General features: G+C 45.0%; 1 pseudogene; it reads left to right on the plus strand.

Annotated features, from left to right (window-relative positions):
• Window positions 1-1537: 1537 nt before the first annotated feature.
• Window positions 1538-5358, plus strand: LOC112263240 (annotated as a pseudogene).
• Window positions 5359-21390: the final 16032 nt, after the last annotated feature.

Consider the following 21390-nt stretch of genomic DNA (forward strand, 5'->3'; position numbering starts at 1 on the left):
GGACAAGAACAAACTGAGAAACATGACACTTTCAGGGTTCGTTATAAATAGGCACGACCGTGTTATGAGTGAGTCGAGAATGAATTCCTAGTTTATACTGACACCTGGTGGAACCAATCAGGAACCAACGCTCAGCGCATCAGAAACGTTTTTCTTCCTTAAGTTGTACATTTTCTCGAAATCTAATGGCACAACCTATATTCGAGCCTTAAATCTCAAGTAGTTGAACATGTTATCACTCCAACCTCGTGAAAGTGACAAACGGACACGTTTTCATTATCGTCAAAAACAACTTTATATCGAAAGACGCGCAGTTCGTAGCGAGACGACCGTTTGACCCGATGACTTGATTCTACGCATGAGTTTAGACAACGTCGCCATGCAACCCAGTCTCTCGTTATTACTACATAAAAACATTGTTCTAATTTGTAAATATAGTACATAATTAATGAGCGACTGGGTTGCGCCAGGACATCGCCTACAAGTGTGATCGTGAAAGCAGTTAAATTCATAGGGCTTTATTGGCATGGGAAGCATATGTTAACATTTACCAAAGCAAGTAAAATAGATTTTTTTAAAACAAGTGAAATAAACAATTTTATAAAATGAACAGTAAACATTACAATAATTTAAAAAGTTTCTAAAGAATAGAGACATTTCAAATGTCATATTATGGCTATGTACAGTGTTATAACAATGTGCAAATAGTTGAAGTAGAGAAGTCTATGCCTATCTTCATATTGTACTGTCTTTGAGCTGGATCCTATCCACATTAAGACTTCTGGGTTTTTCAGATTTTTACCTTCAAAAATAAAAGACCACAGTAAACCACAGTATGATAGGAATGAATCCATCTGGGCATCATGCTTAAGACATAACAGACCATGTCAGTACAGTTCAAAGGTCGCAGTCATATCAAATCAGTAGTAGTAGTAGACTAAGCATAGCTAGATACAGTTTCATCAGCTGTCTGGGTGGCTGGTCTCAGATGATACCCGCAGGTGAAGAAGCCAGATGAGGAGGTCCTGAGCTGGCATGGTTACACGTGGTCTGCGGTTGTGAGGCCGGTTGACCGTACTGCCAAATTCTCTAAAACGATGTAGAGAAATTAACATTTAATTCTCTGGTAACAGCTCTGGTGGACATTCCTGCAGTCAGCATGCCAATTGCACGCTCCTTCAAAACTTGAGACATCTGTGGTGTTGTGTGACAAAACTGCACTTTTTAGAGTGGTGTTTTATTGTCCCCAGCACAAGGTGCACCTGTGTAATGATCCCATTGTTTAATCAGCTTCTTGATATGACACATTTGTCAGGTGGAAGGATTATCTTAGCAAATGAGAAATGCTCATTAATAGGGATGTCCAAAAAATTTGTGAACAACATTTTAGAGAAATAAGCTTTTTTGTGAGTATGGAATATTTCTGAGATTGTTTATTTCAGCTCATGAAACATGGGACCAACACATGACATGTTCCGTTTTATATTTCTTTGTTCAGTGTAGCTAAGATAGTTGACTGAGTGTGATTTGATTTTGAATGAGTTGGGTATCAGGTTAATTCCATTGCCCTGTATGTCTTTATTAAGCTTTTCCTCACTCGACTGTTATGCAACAAAACTATCCTCTGAATTGATTGTATCTAGCTATGCCTCGTCTATTACTAACTGCACCTTGACTGATTTGATTTGACTGCGACCTTTGAACTGTACTGACGTGGTCTGTTGTGTGTAAAAGCATGATGCCCAGATGGATTACTACGGCACCAGACTGGCCACCTGCTCTTCTGACAGGTCTGTCAAGAATCTTCCATGTCAAAAATGGAGAACAGATCCTTGTGGCGGATTTGAGAGGGTAAGTGTGACCGAAATGATTTCAGATCTAATTGTGGTTGTTCTTTTGATCACAGTTCTTATCTTTTATGAGTTATTTAACCTAGTTATATATAAAAATAGATTTCTACCATGTGTCAGCTTAGTGGGAAAACATGTGATTATGATGTTGGAACTTTTTTTCACATTTTTTTCACATTTTCAAACTCACACGGAGGGAAGTATAAATGTTGCTGTTTTATAATTTTCTCTCTCGCCACAGTCACGAGGGTCCTGTGTGGCAGGAGGCCTGGGCTCAGCCCCATGTACGGCAACATCCTGGCCTCGTGTTCCCGCGACAGGAAGGTGATCATCTGGAAGGAGGAGGAACGGTACTTGGGACAAAATGTACGATGACACGACTCTTCAGGTAAGAGCCTCTCCTGTAACCACCTAACCCTTAATTGCTCCAGGGGCATGGAACCTTGGCTGACCCCTGACCCTGTGCTTCAGGGGGTTAGGTTAAAAGGCAAGCAAAATAAGCATTTCTGTGAACTGTAAAGAAAATAGGCAATAATGTATTCTTCTGGGAAATATACCAGTTGAGTTCACAATATATCACTATCCACTTTAAACAATGCTACCTAATATAATGTTTACATACCCTACATTATTCATCTCATATGTACATGTATATACTGTACTCTATATCATCTACTGCATCTTTATGTAATACATGTATCACTAGCCACTTTAAACTATGCCACTTTGTTTACATACTCTACATTACTCATCTCATATGTATATACTGTACTTGATACCATCTACTGCATCTTGCCTATGACGCTCTGTACCATCACTCATTCATATATCTTTATGTACATATTCTTTATCCCTTTACACTTGTGTCTATAAGGTAGTAGCTTTGGAATTGTTAGTTAGATTACTCGTTGGTTATTACTGCATTGTCGGAACTAGAAGCACAAGCATTTCACTACACTCGCATTAACATCTGCTAACCATGTGTATGTGACAAATACATTTGATTTGATTTGATGTTAAAGATCTGTGAATTTTGTTTTATGTTATTGGTTGTTATAAACCGTGTGGTTCGAGCCATGAATACTGATTGGCTGAAAGCCGTGGTATACCAGACCGTATACCACAGGTATGACAAAAAAAAGACTATTTACTGGTATAATTATGTTGGTAACCAGTTTATAATAGCAATAAGGCACCTCGGGGGTTTGTGGTATATGGCCAATATACCACGGCCAAGGGCTGTGTCCAGGGGATCAACAGTGGGACATTAAGAAGATCAGCAATGCACACGTTTACGGTTTAAATTAATGTACTTTATCACTGTGTGGTCTGACGTAAAACCCTACACCTTTCTATTCTCATAACGCTGTGTTCGTATGAATAAAACCTGTTTCAGACTAAAGTAGTTGACATTTGAATTGTAGTCGTATGAACAGGCTTTTTTTTTTTTTTTTAAACAGTCTGTCAATGTGACTGTGTGTTGTAACAACCCAATGTCCTCCCTCTGTCCTGTCAGATTGGCTGTAAATGCAGTGAGCTGGGCTCCAACGGTGGTGCCAGGTGGTCTGATAGACCAGCCATCGGGTCAGAATCCCAACTGCACCAAGAGGTTTGTCTCAGGAGGCTGTGACAACCTGGTCAAGCTCTGGAAGTAAGTCAAGGGGGTCTTCTCTGTTAATGTTTAAACGCACAGCACCGCTATAGTTCTATAAAACTACAGAAAATATTCACTTACAATAGCAACATGATGAAATAGCGTGAGCCACTACATGGAAAGTGTTACTAAATAGGTTCATATGGTAAAAGAAGAATTTTAATAAAATGGCTGCCAGACAGGTTTGTATGTCTTCTTTCTTAGAGAGGAGGATGGCCAATGGAAGGAAGACCAGAAGCTGGAGGCTCACAGTGATTGGGTCAGAGATGTAGGTTGGGCTCCCTCCATAGGGACTACCCAGGGTACATCTCTACTACTATCAGAGAAAAACAGTGTTGTGTTTGATTCAGGCTCATCTCATACGACCAACAAACTGCCGAAGGTCAATTCCAGTTTAGTTCATTCCGTCAATTCCAACAATTTGAAAAAAAGTGTCCGTTTTATTTACAATAGAGATGTTTTCGCCCTCAAATGTCACTTCCTGAATTCAAATGGAGTTGGACACATAACCACGTTCTATCATCTTGTAAGGTCTGTTGGGACCCTCGTGAACGGCAGTTTAAAATAAAACAGTTTTTTGTTGTGGTCTTGTCTGCTATAAATGCTAAGACATTTATCTCATAACAAAAAACTCTCTCTTGCTGTCTGACTGCAGGACGGCGGGGTCTTCATCTGGACATGTGACGACCCTTCAGGTAACAAGTGGACGGATAAACTGCTCCACAAGTTCAACGATGTGGCGTGTCAGCCGGTCCATCACTGGAAACATCCTGGCTGTGTCCGGAGGGGACAACAAGGTCAGCAGCACACACACACACACACACACACACACACACACACACACACACACACACACACACACACACACACACACACACACACACACACACACACACACACACACACACACACACAACACACACACACACACACAAGACACACACCAAGGTCAGGTTTAAATTCTTTGCTCTTTCACTAAATAAACCTTTTTACATTTTCTGTCATAAATGTTGAAAGCGAAAAAAAATATGAAAGCAACTCTTTATTTCAAGCAATGATTTTATTGGTGAAATGCCAGAAATGGGTAACATTTTGATCTGCAGCTATATGTATAATTCACACCCACTTAGCAGAAGCTTTTATCCACAGCGACTCAGTGCTGTTACAAATGATCCCCTTGTTTGTCTTTAATTGTGACTGTCGTTGCCTGTCTCTAGGTGACTCTGTGGAAGGAGTCAGCGGACGGCCAGTGGGCTTGCATCAGTGATGTCAACAAAGTCCAGGGAGCCGTATCAACCATCACAGATGGAGCAGCGAGTTAACTACCACCTAACCTAGTCCCAGATCTGGGCTAACTACCACCTAGCCTAGTCCCAGATCTGGGCTAACTACCACCTAGCCTAGTCCCAGATCTGGGCTAACTACTACCTTGCCTAGTCCCAAATCTGGGCTAACTACTACCTAGCCTAGTCCCAGATCTGGGCTAACTACTACCTAGCCTAGTCCCAGATCTGGGCTAACTACTACCTAGCCTAGTCCCAGATCTGGGCTAACTACTACCTAGCCTAGTCCCAGATCTGGGCTACCTACCGCCTAGTTCCAGATCTGGGCTAACTACCGCCTAGTCCCAGATCTGGGCTAACTACTACCTAGCCTAGTCCCAGATCTGGGCTAACTACCACCTAGCCTAGTCCCAGATCTGGGCTAACTACCATCTAGTTCCAGATCTGGGCTAACTACCGCCTAGCCTAGTCCCAGATCTGGGCTACCTACCGCCTAGCCTAGTCCCAGATCTGGGCTAACTACTACCTAGCCTAGTCCCAGATCTGGGCTAACTACCATCTAGTTCCAGATCTGGGCTAACTACTACCTAGCCTAGTCCCAGATCTGGGCTAACTACCACCTAGCCTAGTCCCAGATCTGGGCTAACTACCGCCTAGCCTAGTCCCAGATCTGGGCTAACTACTACCTAGCCTAGTCCCAGATCTGGGCTAACTACTACCTAGCCTAGTCCCAGATCTGGGCTACCTACCGCCTAGTTCCAGATCTGGGCTAACTACCGCCTAGTCCCAGATCTGGGCTAACTACTACCTAGCCTAGTCCCAGATCTGGGCTAACTACCACCTAGCCTAGTCCCAGATCTGGGCTAACTACCATCTAGTTCCAGATCTGGGCTAACTACCGCCTAGCCTAGTCCCAGATCTGGGCTACCTACCGCCTAGCCTAGTCCCAGATCTGGGCTAACTACTACCTAGCCTAGTCCCAGATCTGGGCTAACTACCATCTAGTTCCAGATCTGGGCTAACTACTACCTAGCCTAGTCCCAGATCTGGGCTAACTACTGTCTGTTAAACTCAGGAGCAGCCCTTCTCGCTCTTTGTAAAGGCCCATATATTGTGACATTTTCTTACAGAACGTTTAAGGTGTCATCGTCTCCGATTATCCAGCTTAAATACTTATTCTATAAATTGGTCCAATTTGTTTGTTGGCTCAGAAAAACGCAGGGAATGAGTCCCAAATGGCACCCTATTTGCTTTAAAGTGCAATACTTTAGACCCAGAACCCTATTCCCTATATAGTGCATTGTTTTTGACCCTGTTTCGCAAATAGGTTTTGGCCTTTATAGGGAATAGTATGCCATTTGGGATGTCGTCCATGCATGGTTGTCATGAAACTCCACGTTCCGCAGCTCCTGAACTTCAAGGTGTTAATAAATGATTAATAACAAAGTGTTATTTTTACTAGTTTGTTTAATGATACTCGTTTAATGCATAATTATGCAAATGGAGGGTGAAATTAGAATATTAAACATGGCAGGAAACCAGCGTTAAACCTGCTCAGACAAAGATTATACTTGCTTGTCAAATATGAAACTGTTGAGATTTTCCAATTGATTGTTGAAAAGCGAGAATGTTACATTTTTGATATTTTCAAAATGATTTTTAAAAAAGATCTTCAAAGGGAAAATCTGTACTCCGCGGAAGATGTTGTATAAGTGAACATAGTTCACTCAGGACGTTTACCATTGGGGAATAAAATTGCCAGTTCCTGTCAGCTTAACGGGTTGGCTCTCTAGCTTTGGTCTGCTTAGTTCATTTGACTTCAATTGAACCAGAAAAATAACAGCGAGTGGATTGTCTCGCTTCTGGCTCGGCTATTTATTCCATGCCAAAGGCCACATTTGTCTATAACAGATCCTAACAGGGATAGGAAACTCCAGTCCTCAGTGGCTTGATTGGTGACACACTATTACTCCAGCTGATACACACCTGACTCCAGTAATCAACTAATCATGGTCTCCAGTTTAGAATACAATTAGTTTTGTCAGGTGTGTTCGCTAGCGCTGAGAACCTGTGATACCAATCAGGCCCCTAAGAACTGGAGTTGCCCATCCCTGAATCAGATGGGCAGACACTGTGGGAGTTTGATTATGCTGAACCTTGGTGCACCGAGTTATGGCCCGTGTCGTGACTGGGGGGGAAAATGAATCTGCTCCTCCTGGTGATTTTCAACAAGGTGCATCGTCCAGGAGCATGTCATTTCCATAAAATACGTTTAAATTTTCAAACTAGTTTTCATGGGTAAGGTAGGTAACGCACATATTGGGATTTTGTCAAGATCAAACCCTTAAACGTGAAAACTCTGAATCTCAAATCATAACTCCACGTGCCTGACACACATCACTTTGTTTTGAGCCTACTTCACCATCAGCTTTGAGTGGGGCACACGGCTCATACCCGGGAGGCAGCCAGGTGAAAACTGTTCGGGTGACCAGGCCACCTTAATTGAATCCCCTCATTGGTCGTGGTCCCATGACATTGCATCAGCCAATGGTTGCGTGCCACGTTAAAGAGTGTGCCATCAGGCACCAGATTGCTATAACATGATGTGGTTAGCTGATGTGTAAAATAACTATTCAAGCGTTGTAAGATCTGGGATGCGTCAGCAATGTAGTCGGGCAGAAACGCACTCAAGGTCAGCAACATGGACCTGTGGGAGTGCACCAACAAGGTTTCTGTGGATGAGGAGATCCGGAGCTGATGATGGAGATTGGCCACATCCTCCGAAAGGCACTCCACCATCACCAGGCAAGTTCTCTGCTAAAACCACCAAAGGCAAAAGGAAAAGAGAGCACCAAGGAAACACCTAGAGAGGTACCAAAGAAACACCTAGAGAGGTGCCAAAGAAACACCTAGAGAGGTACCAAAGAAACACCTAGAGAGGTGCCAAAGAAACACCTAGAGAGGTGCCAAAGAAACACCTACAGAGGTGCCAAGGGAACACCTAGAGAGGTGCCAAAGAAACATCTAGAGAGGTACCAAAGAAACACCTAGAGAGGTGCCAAAGAAACACCTAGAGAGGTGCCAAAGAAACACCTACAGAGGTGCCAAGGGAACACCTAGAGAGGTGCCAAAGAAACATCTAGAGAGGTGCCAAAGAAACACCTAGAGAGGTGCCAAAAAAAAGTGGTCAGATGAAGCAGATGATAAACTACAGGACTGTTTTGCAGCACAGACTGAAACATGTTCCGGGATTCTTCCGATGGCATTGAGGAGAACACCACATCAGCAACTGGCTTTATCAATAAGTGCATTGAGGACGTTGTCTCCACAGTGACTGTATGTGCAACCAGAAGCCATAGATAACAGGCAACATTTGCAAACAAGCAAAGCATCAATACAGGACTAAGATCGAATCATACTACACCGGCTCCGACGCTTGTCTTATGTGGCAGGGCTTGCAAACGATTACACACTACAAAGGGAAGCACAGCCGAGAGCTGCCCAGTGACACAAACCTACCAGACGAGCTAAATAGCATCAGCTGTTCCGGGCGACTGTGTGATCACGCTCTCCACAGCCGATGTGAGTAAGACCTTTAAACAGGTCAACATTCACAAGGCCGCTGTGCCAGACGGATTACCAGGATGTGTACTCCGACGAGCATGCGCTGACCAACTGGCAAGTGTCCTCACTGACATTTTCAACATCTCTCTGTCTGTAATACCAACATGTTTCAAGCAGACCACCATAGTCCCTGTGCCCAAGAACACTAAGGTAACATGCCTAAATGACTACCGACCCGTAGCACTCACATCTGTAGCCATGAAGTGCTTTGAAAGGCTGGTCATGTCTCACATCAACACCATTATCCCAGAAACCCTAGACCCACTCTAATCTGCATACTTCCCCAACAGATCCACAGATGATGCAATCTCTATTGCACTCCACACTGCCCTTTCCCACCTGGACAAAAGGAACACCTATGTGAGAATGCTATTCATTGACTACAGTTCAACCCCATAGTACCCTCAAAGCTCATCACTAAGCTAAGGACCCTGGGACTGAACACCTCCCTCTGTAACTGGATACTGGACTTCCTGACGGGCCAACCTCAGGTGGTAAGGGTAGGTAACAACACATCCGCACAGCTGATCCTCAACACGGGGTCCCTCAGGGTTATGTGCTCAGTCCCCTCCTGTACTCCCTGTTCACTTATGACTGCATGGTCAGGCATGACTCCAACACCATCATTGCCGATGACACAACAGTGGTAGGCCTGATCACCGACAACGATGAAACAGCCTATAGGGAGGAGGTCAGAGACCTGACCGTGTGGTGCAAGGACAACAATGTCCCTCAATGTGATCAAGACAAAGGAGATGATTCTGTACCACAAGAAAAGGATGACCGAGCACGCCCCCATTCTAATCGAGGGGGCTGTAGTGGAGCAGGTTGAGAGCTTCAAGTTCCTTGGCATCCACAACAAACTATCATGGTCCAAGCACACCAAGACAGTTGTGAAGAGGGCACAACAAAACCTATTCCCCCTCAGGAGACTGAAAAGGTTTGGCATGGGTCCTCAGATCCTCAAAAGGTTTTCCAGCTGCACCATCGAGAGCATCCTGACGGGTTGCATCACCGCCTGGTATGGCAACTGCTCGGCCTCCGACCGCAAGGCAGTACAGAGGGTAGTGCATATGGCCCAGTGCAGCCATAAGACTCCTGAACATCTAATCAAATGGCTACCCAGACTACTTGCATTGCCCCCCCCCCTTTACTCTTAGTTATTATCTATGCATAGCCACTTTAATAACTCTACCTACATTTACATATGACCTCAATTACCTTGACACCGGTGCCCCCGCACATTGACTCTGTACCAGTGTCCCCTGTATATAGCCTCCACATTGACTGTACCAGTACCCCCTATATATAGCCTCCACATTGACTCTGTACCGGTACCCTCTGTATATAGCCTCTACATTGACTCTGTACCGGTACCCCCTGTATATAGCCTCCACATTGACTCTGTACCGTAATACCCTGTATATAGCCTCCACATTGACTCTGTACCGTAATACCCTGTATATAGCCTCCACATTGACTCTGTACCGGTACCCCCTGTATATAGCCTCCACATTGACTCTGTACCGTAATACCCTGTATATAGCCTCCACATTGACTCTGTACCGTAACACCCTGTATATAGCCTCCACATTGACTCTGTACCGTAATACCCTGTATATAGCCTCCACATTGACTCTGTACCGTAATACCCTGTATATAGCCTCCACATTGACTCTGTACCGTAATACCCTGTATATAGCCTCCACATTGACTCTGTACCGTAATACCCTGTATATAGCCTCACTATTGTTATTTACTGCTCTTCTTTAATAATTTGTTATTCTTATCTCTTACCTTTTTTTAGGTATTTTCTTAACATTGTTGGTTAAGGGCTTGTCAGTAAGCATTTCACTGTAAACACCTGTTGTGTTCGGCGCACGTGACTAAAAAACTTTGATTTGATCATCATCACTACCATCATCATCACCTGTACCATCATCATCATCACTACCATCCTCATCATCCCTATCACCATCATCACTACCATCATCATCACCTGTACCATCATCATCATCACTACCATCATCATCACCACTACCATCATCATCATCACCACCATCATCATCATCACTATCACCATCATCACTACCATCATCATCATCACTACCATCATCACTACCACCATCATCCCCATCACTATCACCATCATCATCATCACTTCCATCATCACTACCATCATCCTCATCTTCATCATTGTCATCACCACTACCATCATCATCATTCAGCTCTCTGAGGAGGAATGGAACTGCAACTGAGGTAACATGTTTAGCAGTGCCATCTCAGTGTGTGTGTGTGAGAGAGAGAGAGTAGCATATTGAATACTCAACTAAATAGATGCATCCTAATTAACCATTTTCCTCCATTTTATAATGCCATAAGCATTGTCATGTTTGAGAAAATCACGAGCTTATAAGTGTTGGGATCAGACAGATGGGCTGTTGAGGAGTCTGCGTCCTCCGCTACTGAAGCCAGGGAGATGTCAAACCGAGTAGCCTATCAGCGGAGACTCTCCGCTCCCGAGCGTTCCTGTTCTGAGACGTGCAAGCTGCGGCGCAAGTCTCTCTGCTTCCCAAGCGGTGTGTGATGCTCTCTGTCTCTCTGCTCCCCAAGCGGTGTGTGATGCTGTCTGTCTCTCTGCTCCCCAAGCGGTGTGTGATGCTCTCTGTCTCTCTGCTCCCCAAGCGGTGTGTGATGCTCTCTGTCTCTCTGCTCCCCAAGCGGTGTGTGATGCTCTCTGTCTCTCTGCTCCCCAAGCGGTGTGTGATGCTCTCTGTCTCTCTGCTCCCCAAGCGGTGTGTGATGCTCTCTGTCTCTCTGCTCCCCAAGCGGTGTGTGATGCTCTCTGTCTCTCTGCTCCCCAAGCGGTGTGTGATGCTGTCTGTCTCTCTGCTCTCCAAGCGGTGTGTGATGCTCTCTGTCTCTCTGCTCCCCAAGCGGTGTGTGATGCTGTCTGTCTCTCTGCTCCCCAAGCGGTGTGTGATGCTCTCTGTCTCTCTGCTCCCCAAGCGGTGTGTGATGCTCTCTGTCTCTCTGCTCCCCAAGCGGTGTGTGATGCTCTCTGTCTCTCTGCTCCCCAAGCGGTGTGTGATGCTCTCTGTCTCTCTGCTCCCCAAGCGGTGTGTGATGCTCTCTGTCTCTCTGCTCCCCAAGCGGTGTGTGATGCTCTCTGTCTCTCTGCTCCCCAAGCGGTGTGTGATGCTCTCTGTCTCTCTGCTCCCCAAGCGGTGTGTGATGCTCTCTGTCTCTCTGCTTCCCAAGCGGTGTGTGATGCTCTCTGTCTCTCTGCTCCCCAAGCGGTGTGTGATGCTCTCTGTCTCTCTGCTCCCCAAGCGGTGTGTGATGCTCTCTGTCTCTCTGCTCCCCAAGCGGTGTGTGATGCTCTCTGTCTCTCTGCTTCCCAAGCGGTGTGTGATGCTCTCTGTCTCTCTGCTCCCCAAGCGGTGTGTGATGCTGTCTGTCTCTCTGCTCCCCAAGCGGTGTGTGATGCTCTCTGTCTCTCTGCTCCCCAAGCGGTGTGTGATGCTCTCTGTCTCTCTGCTCCCCAAGCGGTGTGTGATGCTCTCTGTCTCTCTGCTCCCCAAGCGGTGTGTGATGCTCTCTGTCTCTCTGCTTCCCAAGCGGTGTGTGATGCTCTCTGTCTCTCTGCTCCCCAAGCGGTGTGTGATGCTCTCTGTCTCTCTGCTCCCCAAGCGGTGTGTGATGCTCTCTGTCTCTCTGCTTCCCAAGCGGTGTGTGATGCTCTCTGTCTCTCTGCTTCCCAAGCGGTGTGTGATGCTCTCTGTCTCTCTGCTCCCCAAGCGGTGTGTGATGCTCTCTGTCTCTCTGCTCCCCAAGCGGTGTGTGATGCTCTCTGTCTCTCTGCTTCCCAAGCGGTGTCTGTATGTGCTGCTCAGTTATGGCCATGAATAACAAACTTCACAACGACAACAAACAAAAAATATGATGCAAAACGTGTCATACAGTTTTTCTGCCTGCTTGAATGAGATGAACCCAGTTGCAGCCCCGCAATGACCCCCTGCAATGACCCCTGAAGTGACCCCTTAAGTGACCCCGGGAATCAATAGAACATTGCTCAGAGATTCACAAATACAACTACAGTAGCATTCAACTACAGTAGCATTCAACTACAGTAGCATTCAACTACAGTAGCATTCCACTACAGTAGCATTCCACTACAGTAGCATTCAACTACAGTAGCATTCAACTACAGTAGCATTCAACTACAGTAGCATTCCACTACAGTAGCATTCAACTACCGTAGCAGTCAACTACAGTAGCATTCAACTACAGTAGCATTCAACTACAGTAGCATTCAAAATGGGTGAATCTTTCCTTTAAGCCAAAAAAAAAGGTTTTACCAAGCCAAAGGTTGCGTGTTTGAATCACATCTCGTACAACTTCAGCTATTTAGTAAATTTAGTACCTTTTTTATAGCTAATTTGCAATTACTTAACATGTTCGCTAACCCTAACCTTAACCCAGGCTATCCTAAATTTGGTCCTCGGGATGCCAAGGGATAGTCATTTTGGTTTTTGCCTTAAAATAATCAATTAATCATCATGCTTTGATCATTTGAATCAGCCGTGTGGTGTTAGGGAAAAAAACTAAACGTGCACCCCTTGGGGTTCCTAGGAGCAGGTTCTGGAAATGCTGCCTTTTAATTATTTTTTGTAACCTTTATTTAACTAAGCAAGTCACGGTTCTGACTTAGAATATATGGACAACTACAAATACCTAGGTGTCTGGTTAGACTGTAAATCTAGAATCGGCTTCCTATTTTGCAACAAAGCATCCTTCACTCATGCTGCCAAACATACCCTCGTAAAACTGACTATCCTACCGATCCTTGACTTTGGCGATGTTATTTACAAAATAGCCTCCAATACTCTACTCAGCAAACTGGATGTAGTCTATCACAGTCCCATCTGTTTTGTCACCAAAACCCCATATACTCCCCACCATTGCGACCTGTATGCTCTCATTGGCTGGCCCTCGCTTCATATTCGTCGCCAAACCCACTGGCTCCAGGTCATCTATAAGTCTTTGCTAGGTAAAGCCCCGCCTCATCTCAGCTCACTGGTCACCATAGCAGCACCCACTCGTAGCACGCACTCCAGCAGGTATATTTCACTGGTCACCCCCAAAGCCAATTCCTCATTTGGCCACCTTTCCTTCCAGTTCTCTGCTGCCAATGACTGGAACGAATTGCAAAACTCACTGAAGCTGGAGACTCATATCTCTCTTACTAACTTTAAACATCAGCTGTCAGAGCAGCTCACAGATCATTGCACCTGTACATAGCCCATCTGTAAATAGCCCATCTGTACATAGCCCATCTGTAACTAGCCCATCTGTACATAGCCCATCTGTAACTAGCCCATCTGTACATAGCCCATCTGTAAATAGCCCATCCAACTACCTCATTCCCATATTGTTATTTTTTGTTGTTGCTCCTTTGCACCCCAGTATCTCGACTTGCACATTCATCTTCTGCACACCTATCACTCCAGTGTTTAATTGCTAAATTGTAATTACTTTGCCACTACGGCCTATTTATTACCTTACCTCCATAATCTTACGTCATTTGCACACACTGTATATAGATTGTTTCCATTGTGTTATTGACTGTACGTTTGTTTATTCCATGTGTAACACTTAGATTGCACACATGTGGACTTTATTTAACTAATTATGTGACTTCTGAAGGTAATTGGTTGCACCAGATCGTATTTAGGGGCTTCATAGCAAAGGGGGGAAATACATATGCACACACCACTTTTCCGTTTGTAATTGTTTTTTTGAACAAGTCATTTTTTAAATTTCACTTCACCAATTTGGACTATTTTATGTATGTCCATTGCATGATATCCAAATTACAGGTTGTAATGTAACAAGATAGAAAAAACGCCAAAGGGGTGAGTACTTTTGCAAGGCACTGTAGCATATCATCAAATGGAGTGTGATGGACTTTACGTTTACTATGTTACGTCTACCCCTGAGCGCAGGTTGCCAAAAATGACCAATGTCCAACTGCTTAGGGTATGTTTTTTTTGCCAACACTTCCCGGGACTCGCACGCTCTCTGAAGTGCCGAAAAGGGACACTTACTGCGGCGCTCGCTGACACATAATCTGAATAGAAGTAGCAGTTTACGACCGTTCTCCTCCGTCATCATCGTTTGCCTTACTACAACATCATTATCTCTGTTCAGAGACCGCTTTCATCTTTACCAACATGCCCGGCTGGAGAATACATCGGACTTTATGTCTGCAGAGAATGAACGAACAAGGTAAGACCGATGGTTTTTATTATGACAACAAGCAAAAGGCGATGTTGCTTGTGATGCTGAGGTTTGTCATTTCTTTCTGATCTGAGATATTTAGGCACAATATTTGAAGCTGTGTTGAATGAAATGAGGGGTAGTTTTGATGTCTCAGGTTGGAATAAAGCGCGACTGGGGCTCAGAGCTGCGCGCCGCTCTTAGCAGCACGTGTCTTTATGATTTTAGTTGCCGCGTTCCTCTTGCGACAGCTGTGTTGTTACGAGATGTTTTCATTATGACTGGTTCTGTAGCCTAGCCTTGGGTTCACAGATTGTGTGGTTCCGTAGTCAGCTGGTTCTGGGTCGTCTGTGTCTATTCGACTTGGCAGAATTCCAACTCACTCAGTTGTCTATTAGGCTACTTTACAATAAGTTGTCAGTATGCACATGTATGGAGTCCGTGGATTTGAGTCCGAAACACTGTTGCTTCATGGGCTACAGTAGATGTACCACACACGTGCTCTACCTTCTAAAGCATATGACCTGACAATGAGTACACATTTGAATTTACTGGAGAAATAACTTTGGGTATCCACTGTGTGTTTGGGTTTATGTGCCAGCCAGGCATACAGTAGGTCACCTGAACTCTCCTGCTAGTTTGCATTTGGTGTCAGAGGTGGGGTTTTAAAGTGAGAGGCTCAACCAGCCTCTTATCTTGTGCCTCTGCGTACATAGTATCATGGGAGGAATGCAGGGAACCCAGCTGGTTCCGTTGAGGAAAGACTGGTAACAGGTAATCAGTCCCAGTATCTTGTCTGTAAACCAAGATACTATATGAACAGGTAAGAAACCATGCAAATTTTTAAAAATATATTTTTTTAAACCAGGAAATTAGTTGTAGAACTGCTACATGTTCTCCTAGCCTCATGGAAAAATGTATAGAATAGCAGGAAATTAGCTTTAAAAATGCAAAATTCTATCGGCCTCATTGCAAAATGTATAGAATAGCATGAGGTTTGCTATAAAACTTCATGTTTTGGGGTGTGTGTGTGTTTAAGTGTACGTTCTAATCTGAGCCAAGAGGTGGGACTGTCTGAAGGTGTTATCTTCAGACCGGGGGTGGGTGGGGGGCCTGGTAAACCAGGGTGGTAAACCAGGATGGTAGCCTGGCTATGAGACCGAGTAAAGGGAGGTTAACTAATGTGCAGGTTATCCCTCCAGACACTTCTCCATCCCAATGATGTTGAAAACGTACTATTCCGATTCTAGAAGCTCATGTGCTCAATATTATAAGATGTACTTCATTAGTTCCCCCTCTCTGATATATATATATACACACACACACACACACACACACACACACAAACTAAACTGGGTGGCAGGTAGTGGTTAGAGCGTTGGGCCAGGTAGCCTAGTGGTTAGAGCGTTGGGCCAGGTAGCCTAGTGGTTAGAGCGTCGGGCCAGGTAGCCTAGTGGTTAGAGCGTCGGGCCAGGTAGCCTAGTGGTTAGAGCGTCGGGCCAGGTAGCCTAGTGGTTAGAGCGTCGGGCCAGGTAGCCTAGAGGTTAGAGCGTCGGGCCAGGTAGCCTAGAGGTTAGAGCGTCGGGCCAGGTAGCCTAGTGGTTAGAGCGTCGGGCCAGGTAGTCTAGTGGTTAGAGCGTCGGGCCAGGTAGCCTAGTGGTTAGAGCGTCGGGCCAGGTAGCCTAGTGGTTAGAGCGTCGGGCCAGGTAGCCTAGTGGTTAGAGCGTCGGGCCAGGTAGCCTAGTGGTTAGAGCGTCGGGCCAGGTAGTCTAGTGGTTAGAGCGTCGGGCCAGGTAGCCTAGTGGTTAGAGCGTCGGGCCAGGTAGCCTAGTGGTTAGAGCGTCGGGCCAGGTAGCCTAGTGGTTAGAGCGTCGGGCCAGGTAGTCTAGTGGTTAGAGCGTCGGGCCAGGTAGCCTAGTGGTTAGAGCGTCGGGCCAGGTAGCCTAGTGGTTAGAGCGTCGGGCCAGGTAGCCTAGTGGTTAGAGCGTCGGGCCAGGTAGCCTAGTGGTTAGAGCGTCGGGCCAGGTAGTCTAGTGGTTAGAGCGTCGGGCCAGTAGTGAAAAGTTGCTTGATTGAATCTCAGAGCTGGCAAGTTAAATATCTGTCGTTCTTCCCTTGAACGAGGCCGTTTAACCCACTGTTCCCTGTCTGCCGACGATGTCGATTTAAGGCAGCCCCCCCCCCCCGTACCTCTGATTCAGAGGTGTTGGGGGGTTCAATGCGGAAGACGCATTTCAGTTGGAGGCATTTAGTTGTACAACTGACTAGGTATCCCCTCCCTTTCCCCTTTCAAGTAACCCAGGTTGTCTGTATCCCAAGGCTGCTTCCCATCCTCAGTGTACTACTTTAGACAAAGGGCTCACATAGGGACGCAACCCAAGAGTTTTAAAGTGAAAATAAACCTATGCACTTTTGTTATTGCCTGGTTTCACACTCCGTTTATCAAGCTCTCTAAAAAAAAATATGCTACAAAATATGTCATTTTTAGAAAATAATATTGATGAACATGTGTGAATGATTCGGATAATCGTGTCCGTAGATTCATGAGTAATTATGGGGGTAAATTCATCCCTGCAGGGAACATTAACATAATTGCACTTGTAATGTCCACACGCTCACACCTATTAGGTGTTTTTAGGTGTTAATTACTGGCTGTGTAGTCTGTGTACTCACGGCTGTGTAGTCTGTGTGAGATGGAGTTTTCCAAACAGTTTATTGTACAGATGGTGTGTGTGCGTGCGTGCATGCACACGTTGCAAGCGTTTGTGTGTGTGTGCATTTGTGTGTGTGTGCGCGTGTTGCCCTGATTACCCTGAGGGCATTACAGACCCCCAACATGGGTCTGTACTATAACACCACAGCTTGGGACTGTCATGACTGACTGATCACTGTTGGCATATGCATGATCGCTCAGTAAAAGCAGATATTTTAGTTTACACTTAATTTTATTTCTCCTTTCCTTCTGGTGTGCTTATAAATGAGTCAATGGAAAAATATTCTAATGGATGTAGACCACTGAAAGTGCACATGTGTATGTGATGTGTAGCTGTGCTCAATGACACGTTTCCATTCTCTCTTGTGTGCTGATGATGATGTACAACATGTACAGCGCCTTTGGAAATAATTCAGACCCCTTGACTTTTTCCCACATTAAAAATGGATAAACCAAAAAATATATCCTCAGCAATCTACACACAATACCCCACAATGACGTCACAATACCCCACAATGACGTCACAATACCCCACAATGACGTCACAATACCCCACAATGACGTCACAATACCCCACAATGACGCCACAATACCCCACAATGACGCCACAACACCCCACAATGACGTCACAACACCCCACAATGACGTCACAACACCCCACAATGACGTCACAATACCCCACAATGACGTCACAATACCCCACAATGACGCCACAATACCCCACAATGACGTCACAACACCCCACAATGACGTCACAACACCCCAACAATGACGTCACAATACCCCACAATGACGTCACAATACCCCACAATGACGTCACAATACCCCACAATGACAAAGCAATTATTCTTAAAGAAATGTTTTCAAATGTATCACAAAACAGATACCTTACATTTTAGTATTCAGACCCTTTACTATGAGACTCAAAGTTGAGCTCATGTGCATCCTGTTTTCTACAATGTTTCTACAACTTGATTGGAGTCCACCTGTGGTAAATTAAATTGATTGGAGTCCACCTGTGGTAAATTAAATTGATTGGAGTCCACCTGTGGTAAATTAAATTGATTGGAGTCCACCTGTGGTAAATTAAATTGATTGGAGTCCACCTGTGGTAAATTAAATTGATTGGAGTCCACCTGTGGTAAATTAAATTGATTGGAGTCCACCTGTGGTAAATTAAATTGATTGGAGTCCACCTGTGGTAAATTAAATTGATTGGAGTCCACCTGTGGTAAATTAAATTGATTGGAGTCCACCTGTGGTAAATTAAATTGATTGGAGTCCACCTGTGGTAAATTAAATTGATTGGAGTCCACCTGTGGTAAATTAAATTGATTGGAGTCCACCTGTGGTAAATTAAATTGATTGGAGTCCACCTGTGGTAAATTAAATTGATTGGACTCCACCTGTGGTAAATTAAATTGATTGGAGTCCACCTGTGGTAAATTAAATTGATTGGAGTCCACCTGTGGTAAATTAAATTGATTGGAGTCCACCTGTGGTAAATTAAATTGATTGGAGTCCACCTGTGGTAAATTAAATTGATTGGAGTCCACCTGTGGTAAATTAAATTGATTGGAGTCCACCTGTGGTAAATTAAATTGATTGGAGTCCACCTGTGGTAAATTAAATTGATTGGAGTCCACCTGTGGTAAATTAAATTGATTGGAGTCCACCTGTGGTAAATTAAATTGATTGGAGTCCACCTGTGGTAAATTAAATTGATTGGAGTCCACCTGTGGTAAATTAAATTGATTGGAGTCCACCTGTGGTAAATTAAATTGATTGGAGTCCACCTGTGGTAAATTAAATTGATTGGACTCCACCTGTGGTAAATTAAATTGATTGGAGTCCACCTGTGGTAAATTAAATTGATTGGAGTCCACCTGTGGTAAATTAAATTGATTGGAGTCCACCTGTGGTAAATTAAATTGAGTGGAGTCCACCTGTGGTAAATTAAATTGAGTGGAGTCCACCTGTGGTAAATTAAATTGAGTGGAGTCCACCTGTGGTAAATTAAATTGAGTGGAGTCCACCTGTGGTAAATTAAATTGATTGCACATGATTTGGAAAGGTACACACCTGTCTATATAAGGTCCAACAGTTGACATTAAATGTCAGAGCAAAAACAAAGCCATGAGGTTGAAAGATTTGTCCGTCGAGCTCCGAGACAGGATTGTGTTGAGGCACAGATCTGGGGAATGGTAGCAAAACATTTCTGCATCATAGAAGGTCCCAAAGAACTCAGTGGCATCCAGCGTTCTTAAATGGAAGAAGTTTGGAACCACCAAGACTCTTCCTAGAGCTGGCTGCCCGGTCAAACTGAGCAAACGGGGGAGAAGGGCCTTGGTCAGGGAGATGACCAAGAACCTGATGGTCTCTGACAGAGCTCTAGAGTTCCTCTGTGGAGATGGGAGAACCTTCCAGAAGGACAACCATCTCTGCAGCACCAGCAACCAGGCCTTTATGGTAGAGTGGCCAGATGGAAGCCACTCCTCAGTAAAAGGCACATGGCAGCCCGCTTGGAGTTTGCCAAAAGGTACCTAAAGAATCTCAGACCATGAGAAACAAGATTCTCTGGTCTGATGAAACCAATATTGAACTCATTGGCCTGAATGCCAAGCGTCACATCTGGAGGAAACCTGGCACCATCCCTACGGTGAAGCATGGTGGTGGCAGCATCATGTATTCCGATTCTGTAGTCTACCAATTCTCCATTGTCTTGGCTGTGTGCTTAGGGTCGTTGTCCTGTTGGAAAGTGAACCTGTTCCAAAGAGCTCAGGAACTCATGTTTTCATCAAGGATCTCTCTGTACTTTGCTCCGTTCATATTTCCCTCAATCCTGACAAGTCCCCCAGTCCCTGCCGCTGAGAAACATCCCTAAGGCATGAGTCCCTGAATGTCATTGAACCCGGACTTGAACCCGATCAAACATCTCTGGAGAGACCTGAAATTAGCTGTGCAGCGACGCTCCCCATCCAACCTGACAGAGCTTGAGAGGATCTGCAGAGGAGAATGGGAGAAACTCCCCAAATACAGGTGTGCCAAGCTTGTAGCGTCATACCCAAGAAGACTTGAGGCTGTAATCACTGCCAAAGGTGTTTCAACAAAGTACCGAGTATTCAGACCCTTTACTTATGTAAATGTGAAAACATTTTTATTTATTTTTAATACATTTGCAAACATTTTTAAGAACCTGTTTTTTTGCTTTGTTTTTATTGGGTAATGTGTAGATTTGATACATTTTAGAATGAAGGCTAATAAATAAATAAAGTGGAACAAGTCGAGGGGTCTGAATACTTTCCAAAGGCACTGTATATTCTATAGGTTAAAATACTCTGGTATTCTTTCTATGTAAGGTTCTCAAGTTAAGTGCACATGGTGTGTGTAGTGGGTCTTTGTGATATATACAGTACCAGTCAAAAGTTTGGACACATCGACTCTTTAGGGTTAGTCCACGTGGAGCACTCTCTTTAGGGTTAGTCCACGCGGAGCACTCTCTTTAGGGTTAGTCCACGCGGAGCACTCTCTTTAGGGTTAGTCCACGTGGAGCGCTGTCTTTAGGGTTAGTCCACGTGGAGCACTCTCTTTAGGGTTAGTCCACGCGGAGCGCTCTCTTTAGGGTTAGTCCACGCGGAGCACTCTTTAGGGTTAGTCCACGCGGAGCGCTCTCTTTAGGGTTAGTCCACGCGGAGCGCTCTCTTTAGGGTTAGTCCACGCGGAGCGCTCTCTTTAGGGTTAGTCCACGCGGAGCGCTCTCTTTAGGGTTAGTCCACGCGGAGCGCTCTCTTTAGGGTTAGTCCACGCGGAGCGCCCTCTTTAGGGTTAGTCCACGCGGAGCGCCCTCTTTAGGGTTAGTCCACACGGAGCGCCCTCTTTAGGGTTAGACCACGCGGAGCACTCTTTAGGGTTAGACCACGCGGAGCACTCTTTAGGGTTAGACCACGCGGAGCACTCTTTAGGGTTAGACCACGCGGAGCACTC

The sequence above is a fragment of the Oncorhynchus tshawytscha genome, linkage group LG02 (assembly GCF_018296145.1).
Source record: "Oncorhynchus tshawytscha isolate Ot180627B linkage group LG02, Otsh_v2.0, whole genome shotgun sequence".
NCBI lineage: Eukaryota > Metazoa > Chordata > Actinopteri > Salmoniformes > Salmonidae > Oncorhynchus > Oncorhynchus tshawytscha.